The sequence below is a fragment of the Hemicordylus capensis genome, chromosome 2 (assembly GCF_027244095.1).
Source record: "Hemicordylus capensis ecotype Gifberg chromosome 2, rHemCap1.1.pri, whole genome shotgun sequence".
Lineage (NCBI taxonomy): Eukaryota > Metazoa > Chordata > Lepidosauria > Squamata > Cordylidae > Hemicordylus > Hemicordylus capensis.
The window spans coordinates 184,020,388-184,030,970 of record NC_069658.1 but is presented as its reverse complement, the minus strand read 5'-3'; the positions used below and the strand labels follow the sequence as shown (position 1 = coordinate 184,030,970).

At 45.5% G+C, this 10,583-nt stretch overlaps 1 long non-coding RNA gene across 1 annotated transcript; it reads left to right on the top strand.

The window, feature by feature from the left end:
- Positions 1–1,138: 1,138 nt before the first annotated feature.
- Positions 1,139–8,185, top strand: LOC128347862 (uncharacterized). Its single transcript, XR_008317783.1, has 3 exons — positions 1,139–1,222; positions 7,195–7,307; positions 7,805–8,185. It is a non-coding gene; the product is annotated as an uncharacterized LOC128347862 (long non-coding RNA).
- Positions 8,186–10,583: the final 2,398 nt, after the last annotated feature.

Sequence of the window (10,583 nt, the reverse complement as noted above, 5' to 3'; positions counted from 1 at the left end):
CATACCAGTGGGGATTCAAGCAGGCAGGGTGTATGGAATCCACACCCTTACTTTCAGCTTAAGGCTCAAGACACTTTCCTTCCTCCAAGGGGTCTCCTGGTATAATCCAAGAGGTTTGCCCCAGGATGAACCAATGAAGCTGCCTCCTACAGATGAAGCTGTCAGACCATTGGTCCATCTAACTGTCAATAGTTCTTCAGGGTGTCATGTGGAGGCCTTGCCTTTCACAGCCCTGCTGCCTGAGGTCCTTTTAGGTGGAGATGCCAGGTATTGAATAGGAACCTTGTGATTCAAAGCATGTACTACTCTGCCACTGAACCAGAGTCCCTGCACCTGCACACAATCCACAGGTTGTATGCCAACATCTTCTGCAACACCACAAGGGATCATCTGGGGAAACCCCTCCGCTGCTTCATACCACTCCTTCAATATTTTGCCACCCACCGCAATTCCTTGGGTTGCTTTGTGCAGTTTGGCTAGCGCTGCCCAAATCAGAACCACCTACCCACCAGCCCGCCACTTTTCCACTGCTGGTTTTTAGTGCTGATGCTACGGTCTGCCTGTGCTTTGATTGCTTGGTTGTTTTCTGCCATTTTATCCCCTTAACAGGATCCCACTTGGGGAGCTTTGCAGAAGGGTGGCTAATAAATGCAACAAAACAAATCACAAACAAAAACAGGTGCATCAATGTGCCCCATGTGTAGCCCAATCCTATCTGCTGTTACTCAGAAGTAAGCCCTGCTTTGTTTAATGGGGCTTAGTCCCAGGTAATAGTGCATAGGATTGCAGCCCCATTCCTTAATCTAGTCCTATCTCAAATACCAATCGACAGCCAGTAAGGCTGTTTACACGAGCAGTCCTACCCGGGTTTGTACAGCCCTACTGAAGTGGGGCTGCTTGCGCAAAGCATTGGGATTGGGGCTAGTCCAGCACTGCCTCTGGGTAGCCCGGGTCTCCCCCCACCCCCCCACCCCCGCCGGCTTTTACTGAGGCAAGAGGGCGCAAACACACCCTCTTATCTCAGTCCCCAGTCATGTGGCAGCACAGACTGCATGCAGCCCCATTCAGGCTGCCAGAAGCCCATCTTACCATAGAGGCAAGGAGAAGGAGCGTCCCTTGCACGGTGCATTGTGGGATATCTGGAGACCAGACGTCCTTCTCCTGGCCTGGCAATCAGTGTGACACTCACCACAGTGCCAATTGTGTGGTCATGCAGGGGAAGGTAGGTAGGATCCTGCCTTCCCCCCAGTCCTCCCCAGTGTTAATGAACGTTATATCTTTCCTATCCTTTAAAGTCCAGTCAATATCCTTCATTCTGAACCTACCATTCTTTAGTGAATGGCTGGGGTCTAAGTCAATTAGGGGTTTCGGAAATCAAAGCTTCCCAAGCCCACATTGTTGAAACTAGGGCTAGAATTTAATTTGCTGCTAAAAATTCTTCTTAGACTTCGCCTTTGTGGATGTTGATGTTGGATAACTGCTGGATGTGCTCTAATTATTCAATATTGGTATTTTGATAGCTAATATTTTATTCCAGTGCTTGCTAATAGATAGTATTTGATGCCTGCTATGCAGTGGTACACAGTTTTTGACAACTGACATGTAATGGTGTTTGTCAGTTGACAGCTTATGAGATTTCATATCTTGACAGCATCAACCTGAAGAGATATATATCAACAAGTCTTGAATGCAGGATTCTGAGGCAAAACATTTATGTTCAGCATGTACATCTCCAATTTCACAATCAAAATCTTGCATTTTGAATCTGAACGGCACAACTGGGAATTTGGGCAGGACTTCATTTAAGCTTTCTACTTGAAATCTATATTCCTTTCCAAATACATGACCAGAATTTAGAGGAATGACTCCTGGGTAAATAGAGTGTGGCTTTTAGGAAGGCTTGAGTCTTGGCAACTTCCCCCACTTTTTAATTAACCACCATAATACATGCTTTGCAAGTTTTGATTGCTTAGATTCTTGGGTCCTTCCTGTTCAATTATGGAATTTCACAACCTAGAACGGAGAACAGCTCTTCACTTAAGAGACTATAACCCACTGGCTGCTTACAAGTTGGCGGGGGTGGGGGAGGTGCATGTGCAAATTGCACAATTCAGCAATTGCTCTACCCAGGTGTAGAATATAATATAAGGAATTCCTTTATTTTAAAATAAAATATCTAAACCCTAAGGGGACTTGAAAGTGCCTTTGTAATATCATAAACCAGAGAGGGTTATGAACTAGAGCTCCAAGGCTTTTCTGGGGCAAGAGTTTTCTGCCTTATATAGCTCTTTACCTTCCCTCTGACTAGAAAAGAAAGAAAAAAGAAAAAAAAAACACCATGCAAATAGGCTTATTTGTATTATTATAATAGGTTGCAGAATGTTTATGTTCTGGCAGACAGCCCAGTGTGAACATTCTCGACATGTATCAGAAATGCTGATAGTGGAGACATTGCCTTCCACCTCACCGATGGTAACAGCAGAAACAGAAGGAAATTGTGTTTAGTTTGTTTTTTTAAAATCCCAGTTATAAGCAGCATATTATCAGCCGTCTCTGTTAAAGTCACAGTTCAGGATCAGGACCCTTTCGATGGCCTTCCTAGTTTTCTAAAAGCCAGAGTGTTTTCTACAAGGAGTCTGACTGAAATGAAGGGCATGGTCACATGGTTTTGGTCCACCACAAAATGTCAAAGGGCTCATTGTAATAATTTTAAAAAAAATTAAAAAGAGCACTCAGATCAGCAGCATTTCTCATGGGAGAAATCTTCAAGATTTTAGATGTTCTTTTTCTTTTCTTTTACTTTTTCAAATGTTCAACAGGCATAGCCGGAGAGTTGGCCATGAAGCCAATCTATGATCAAATCTTGAGCATTAGTAGTAAGGGTAAAGGTAAAGTGTGCCATCGAGTCAGTGTCAACTCCTGGCGCCCACAGAGCCCTGTGGTTGTCTTTGGTAGAATACAGGAGGGGTTTACCATTGCCTCCTCCTGCGCAATATGAGATGATGCCTTTAAGCATCTTCCTGTATCACTGCTGCTCAATATAGGTGTTTCCCATAGGCTAGGGAACATACCAGCGGGGATTCGAACCAGCAACTTCTGGCTTGCTAGTCAAGTCATTTCCCCACTGTGCCATTAGGTGGCTAAGAGACCACAAGACAGATAGACCAGAGAGATTCATCCTGGGCACAGTCCATTGGGAAGTCCTCTGCATAAGTCCCGTTGAAATTTTTAAAAATCATGCAAGAGCATGGCAGTTGCCACCTTTTTAAAAAAACTGTCCCTGCTTTTATGTCTTTTGCAGCAGCTGGACACATAGGAAAACAACCAGGGGAGTTTTTCCAGGCATGGTGCTAAAGTGATGGGGGATATTTCTGCATATCAGGATGTTGTAAAAGAGATAGGAGTAGAGCCAGTAAATAAACAGTTGGCAGCCTTGAAAGGCAGTGGGCAAAACATCACAGTAAGAGTCTCTTCCTCTCTCTCACACACACACACACAATCACAATTGCATTTATCGTCCCAGTTTCTTCATAGTGGGTAAGGAATAAATCAAGAGATTGAGATCATCAGAGTTGAAAAGAGGAAGAGGTCCAGTCAGTCTTTTCCCTCCAGCCCACTTCCTCTCCATCTTGGTTTGGATCAAGAATTTAGCAGTGTGTCTCTAACATCCTATGGTATGGTTGCCATATTCTGGCTTTCCAAATCTGGGTGCCTAATTTGCATGTTATGTAAACTGGCTTGAAAATAATTTTTGAGCAGAATAGTGACGGCATGTTTTGCTCCATAACTCCGCTCCTACAATGGCTAGAGGTTAGCTTTTTAAAAGAAATGAAAGCTGAAATTTGGGCAAATCTGGGTGGGCTACGCAGTCTGGGTGAGAAGCTTAAAATCCAGGTGAAACCCAGAATTTCGGGGGGCATGGCAACTCTACCCTATGGTTCATTCAGGATGGCCATTGATTTAGAGGCAGATGGATCTGATCCATGGGGCATCATCCACAAGGGAAGTTCTCTTGCCTAAGCCCCACTGAAATAAATGGGAGCCCCCTAGTGGACTGTGGAATGCTAATTTGTGTGGGAGTGGGGATGCCATTTCAGTTTTGTCTGAGGTAGGGTTGCCAGGCTGCAACCTAGAAATGTGCTAATGTTCATTTAAAATTACCCATGAAGGGGGAGATGCAAGATTCGTGGTTTCTTCCCTAGGCCTTTTGTCAGCCTCCTCCCAGACATGCTACAGTAAGAAGCAAAATTCCAGATGTTGCAGAGGAAGGGAGGGAGTTGGTGGGCAGACAAAGTACCAGGGAAGAGAGAGAGAAGCTACGGATCCTGCACCTCCCACTTCAGTGGCAGTTTTAAAGGAACAAAATAAATCTCCGGGTTGCAACCTGACAACCTAGGGCTCAGGCACCAAAAGATCCTGGAGTGGTTGTGGAAAGAGGCACAATCTCTATGTTAGGAGGTGGCATTCTTATCCTCCCCCTAGCCAGGGTTTAGGAATGAACTAGAAACCCCCTCCTTTCCCCGTCTCACAATTTGTCACTCTAGTTGGGATTGCAGAATCCTCACCTAGAGAGTGACTGCCACTTTCAGTGCTATGCAACGGGTTCCCCACTCTGGGTTCTCAGAAGTTGTTGGACTACAACTCCCATCATCGCAGCCACAATGGTCAAAGGCTATACTGTTGGGGACTTCTGCTGTACAGGACCAAGGACAGAAAGAGCTGCTATATCTCCTGTCCTCTTGTCTCTTTGTGCTGCTCCACTTATCTCTCCGCCAACTTACTGTACCTTACTTTTATCTCACAAGAGCTGGGAGAGACCAAGGCTGAAGTTAGTTTTTAGTTTCCAGTTCTTTATTCTGAATTCATTATTCAGCATAGAGAGTGGCCTGAATGAGGAACTAAAGTTTCCATGCCTTTACACCACAAAACAAGCTTTGAGCTACCCCAGAACACACTCCTTCATTACCAGGAGACTGTCCCTTTGAGATGCACCACCATTCTCTCTGGCCCAAAACATTGTCCTTGTACCCACAAAACTGGGGACCTCAAGTCCTGTCTGGAGGATACTGTCCCCTACAAGATTCCCTAGTATTTTGTCTGGCTTAAAGCTTTGATTTTGTGCTATTCACTCTCCAGTATCCTGCCCCCCCCCCCAATGCCAATAGTGTATTATTTTCCAATACACCCACAAATACGGAACTGTTGTATTGCTTGAGTCTCAAAGCATTAAGAAACCTTTTTACAACAGCCCCTGAAAACAGACAAAGATCCATTAGTCCCCTGCTTAACTTAGCAAAGAGATGCTTTTAAAATGTGGTGATTAACTTTCTTTAGCACTAGGAGAGCAACTGGCCCCATCCATCCCCAGCACATCATCCCTCCAGTGGCTGTTGCTGGTGTCTATCTTATTTTTCATTTTTATTTTGTGAGCCTGTTGAGGTCAGGGAGCCATGTAATTTAATATAATTTTATATTTAAGATGCTTAAATATTATATTTAATATAATATTAATTTAAGTTAAATATTTATTTAACTTATTTATTTATATCTATGTATGCTTTGGGAACCTTTGTTGGAAAGCAGTATATAAATATCTGTTATATTCATTGTGTATGCATTTGAAAGTATACATCAGGCAAGAGAGCTTCAAATATCATAGGATGGTGAGAGAATTCACTAGTTTTGAAATAACCCAACTGGCTGCCAGTCCATTTCCAAGAATAATTTAAAGTGCTTATTTTAAAGCTCTTTTCAGTTTTAGCTGAAGCGGTACCTGAAGGGCCACCATCTTCAGTGTGCACCTGCCCATATATTTAAATAACCATTTGAGGCTCTTCTCTAGATGCCCTCCCCACCTCCAGAAGTCGAGGTGGCAACCCAGAGATGGGGCCTTATCCCCAGTGCAGTGCTGTTGGAGTGCTAGGAAACACTCTTATCTCTTTTTGTGCAAAGGTGGCACCAGAGTGGGGGTGTGGGAGGCAATCTTGCCCACCCCCATTTCTGTTTCAAAAACCTAACATGTGGGACACAGCTCACCCACCCATAAATGCACTTTGCCCCTGCTGTGCCCCCCCCTCTGTTTTTCCCCCTCTGGTGCCTTTTTGTGTTAAGTGAAAAACGGCTTTATTTTCCTGGGTACCCTAAGATGTCATCTGAATCTGGTTTGAATCTGCTGTTGGGATGCTTTCATATTTTACTTCCTCTGTTGTCTCAATCTGTTGTGTTATTTTTGTTGGGAATTCTCTCTGGTAAGAGATACCCTTCTAATATAGCAGAGTGCACAGAGGAAAAACACAGCGGAGTCTGCCCAGGCATGCGTGTATGCTGAGAGTAAAATAACTTGGAACCAGCTCATAGTTTCAAATCAATATAAGGAGTCTTTATTAGTGAACTCCATTCTAGATAGTAAAGTGGAGAGATAGGATCTCTAATCTGTATAGCTAGCTGGATGCAGAGGGATTCTGCATCTCTGCACACATGGTGCAGGGAGAGAGGAGCATGAGTGTTGCAAAAGAGAAGAAAGGGAAAGGGGAAGAGAAAGTGGCAGGCAGGCAGGCAGGCAGGCAGGAAAGAAATCTACATACAAAAGGGATAGTGTCTACTAGAGAGCAGTAGAGAGGGGATGACCAATGTCTCGACCTCTCTAGCCCTCTGACTCACTAGTCTGTCCCCCTCTGTCACTGAGACATGAGACAGCGCAAAGTCCTTCACTTCCAACAATTTTGATATTATGTTTTAATTTATTATTAGCCTCCCTGGAGGTATATCACTGAAGCGTGGAGCACACATTTTTAAAATAAGAACACGAACTGGCAGGAGGGGGCAAGGGTTTAGCACACCTCTCCTGCCAGCTGCAGGTTGCCTGCACTCCAACATTGGTTGGCTGTGTCTTACATTCTAGGACCTGCCATGTAAGGCATGGGTTCTCAACCTTGGGTCCCTGGATGTTCTACAACCCCATTTTGTAGTAGAATGTACTGTATGTCTTATAATTTTGGGCATTGGATTTTAGTTAATGTCCTTGGCACCTGTAACCTTTTACAGAGAATCTGGGTTGCGCTCTTTGCTTCGCATTGGCGGGAGACGACCTGGGGAAAGACATTGTGGGATGGAGGGTCCTTCACGGGCAGGGTCACACAGGCGGTGAAGGAGAGACACCCGGATTTTCTAAGAGACCTAATTTTGCCTTTGAAGAAATGGAAGGTCAACCTGGTCCTTTTCAAGGGTTCCTCATCAGTGAGGCAATGGTGAAGAAAGATTTACGCCACAGTCCTAGATGAGGTTTTTTTCAAGCCAGCCTTAGACCGGTAAGCAAAAGAAGCCCCATGTTTCATCGTATCTTTTGAAACCAGTTGATTCTATTGCCCCATTTAGGGAGAAACAGGTTCCCTATCACTTGTGGGAAACAAGGTGGCGCTTGTACCATCAGGTCTTGCCACTAAATGCATCTGTCATGGCTCCCACCAGACCAGCAACTCTGCCCTAGGATAATCTGCCAACAGGAAGCTTGTGCATTTGGTGCTGTCTTTCGCCAAACCCGCTCACATTTCCTGAAAGAGTGTGTAGTGGCAAACAAAGTTTGGCGAAGGGTGAGTGCGGTACTGAATGGGCCCGCATTAGAAAAGCAAACTTGGGAAAAACTTGCCTCCGGCCACAGTGAAGGGACTTCGTTTCAAGGCCCAAATAAGAAAGCTGTAAGGAAACGAAATAGGATGGGTGGACCCTTGATGGAGACTTGGAATGTGCCCCTTTCTGAAGTTCGTCTAGTGAATTTCTATGTTATCTACGTCATGTTTTTACACAGAAATGGGGAGGTAAGGCAGCACCAAGAGATATCTGTGGATAGAACAGTTACCCTTTTCCTGGATAGTTTCCATGGGTATGTTCAAAAAGATAAGCGTACCTCTTCGAAATTGAAATGGAACAAGTTCTGGAAGTGGACGATGGATGTAAACTCCCCCCCCCCCGATTACTTGATGTGTATGTATATTTGAGTGACTGTAACAACTATTGTAAATGTTTATACACGTGTTATGACCAGGATGGTTCTCCAGCTTTATGTTTATGTTTGTATAATTTTGTATATATGTATTGCTCAACCTCTCCTTTTGTATATGCGGGTAACCTGGTAACATAATGTAAGCTATTAGTAGTTTGTTGTTTCAATAAACAATTCTCCAACCAACCACCCCCCAAAACTCCCTACATTCTAGGGCCTGCCACGTAAGGCATGGGTTCCCAACCTTGGGTCCCTGGATGATGTTTTTGGACTACAACTTCCATCATCCCTGGCCACAAGCTATTGCTGCTAAGCAGGCGTTGGGGGAGGCCAGCGGCATCCTGGGTTCTGCCCGCCGCCACGGCCCCCCTAGCCCCACCCCCTGCATCCACTTCTGATGTAGGGAGTGGTTAGCCACACTCCCTGTGTCCAGTGTCAGACACGGGGGCGTGGTTTAGCTCCCAGAAAGGGCCATGCACCTCCGTTTGGGAGATAAATTGGCCAGTGCTGCATTCGCAGCATGGCTGGAGCAGCTCTCTTTTAAAGTCAGAGAGAGCCGCTCTGGGGCACGAGGCGCAGCCCCTGAGGGGTGGCGGCCCGGGTTCTTTAAATCCGTTTGCTCAACAGTGGCTCTGCCCCTGCTGCTGGGAATGACGGAAGTTATAGTCTAACAACATCTGGGGACGCCAAGGTTGGGAACCCCTGATCAAAGGGAGCTCCAGCCTCAGTGTGTCCTCATGCTTCAAAAAGTGCCTCTCTCTCAAAAAATGCAACATACTTCATGACTTATCTCAGTGCCCTTGAACATCCGCAGAGTGCCTTTCCTGACCACTAACGAAGCACTTACCATCCATCCTCGCAGAAAAAATTAAGAGTGAGAAGAGTTCCCAAGTTTCCCTCTTTAAAAAAACCTTTCCCCCATTGCTTCCTTAATAGGGAGTTGGGATTAAGGCCTCAGCTGTAGCTCTTAACCAGGACAGTTTGCCAGGACATTGTGCAATATGATCCTCATCAGCCAGATCCACCCCCTAATCTGAGACAACACAGCTGAATTTGGAGAAATCTGCATCGCCCACTTCTCATCAGGGATAAACAAGAGCAAACATCCCGCACTGAAATTCCCTAATAAAATATTAGTACCATTAGTAATAAAGGACCCAATGAGAAGACTTTTCTAGATTTCATTTTTCTTTCTCTTAAAAAAAACCCAACAAAAACATGTTTAGCATTATATTTGTGTCAGCACTAGTTCTGTACAATATTGCCTATGGACCAAAAACACACCAGTCTGATCTGCTCTTGGGCCTTTAAGGGCAGCTTTGCCTGGACGTTTTTCACACTACCTTCACCTTCCCTGCCACCTCCTCCTCCTCCTCCTGCCTCCACTGTCCACCTCATGGGGCTCCCGCCAGCAAGCAGGCAGATTGCTCACGTAAGTGAGAGAAGAAGCAACTAATCCACCCACTTGCTGGCCAGAGCCAACAGAATGGCGGGGGGGGGGGCATGCATGCTCTTCACCATTCCCTATTGACTCTTGCCAGCAAGAGGCTGGGATGAGTTGCTTCTTCTCTCACTTACCCAGGAGCCTGTGCGAGGTGGGCAGCAGAGGGAGGGGGAGGAGGAGGAGGTGGTGAGGAAGGCAAAGGCAGCAATATGAATGGCCCCGATTTACTGCAACTTATGCTTATTTACATGTATACGTGCTTGTACACACTTTATATATTCTCATTCCAACACGTCCCAATTTATACCACTTCCTCCCACAGTAAAGCCCCTCCATCTGGGAAATATCCAGCCGAATAAGAAGGTTTTTCATGGAGGTAAGCATCACCGTCTAATTCCTTCTAATCAAACTGTTGCTAAAGACAGCGTCAAGTTAACAAATATACAACTCGGCACCAAGACAGGACTCTAGCCCCTAGCAGGGTTGTCAACTGACTAGAAACAATCATCAGGCTGGCCTGCTCTTGTCCCTCTGACAGCAGTTTCAGCTGCAGAAATCAGCAAGAGAAGCTTGATAGAGATAAACAATTATCCCCGCTAATCAGGGGCATAACTATAACAGGGCAAGGGGAGACAGTTGTCTGGGGGCCCACTGCCTTGGCCCCCCACCCGAGGCAAGTCACATGACTGACCTCCCCAGCCACGCACCCGCCCGGGCTTCCTTCAGTTGTATTCGTCCTCCGAAATTGATGTGAGTGTTAAGACCTGGAGCTACCAGAACAGCACGTCTTTCTCTAGTACCATTAAATGACTTGCATCGTCCACAATTTACAAAACCTTAAAAAAAATAATTTAGGATGATGTTCTGTTGTGGCACAGGGGCCACTTTTAAAAAGTTAGCAACCCTGGGACTCCCTAGCACCTTTTCCTGGATGCTCTTTTCCTGGATGTGAGAAGGCCACCGGTGTCTGCACAGAGATTCTCTCCCTCAGTTTGAAGTTAGAACTCAGGCCTCCTGGCTCCTCAGCAGGGCATTTTTCACACAGCAGGCTTTACTGTGCGTTTACTGCGAGCCTTCACTGCGAATCTGAAGTTGCCCCAAAAAACCGACACAAAAAGTGGATTTTTTTTACCCTGGATA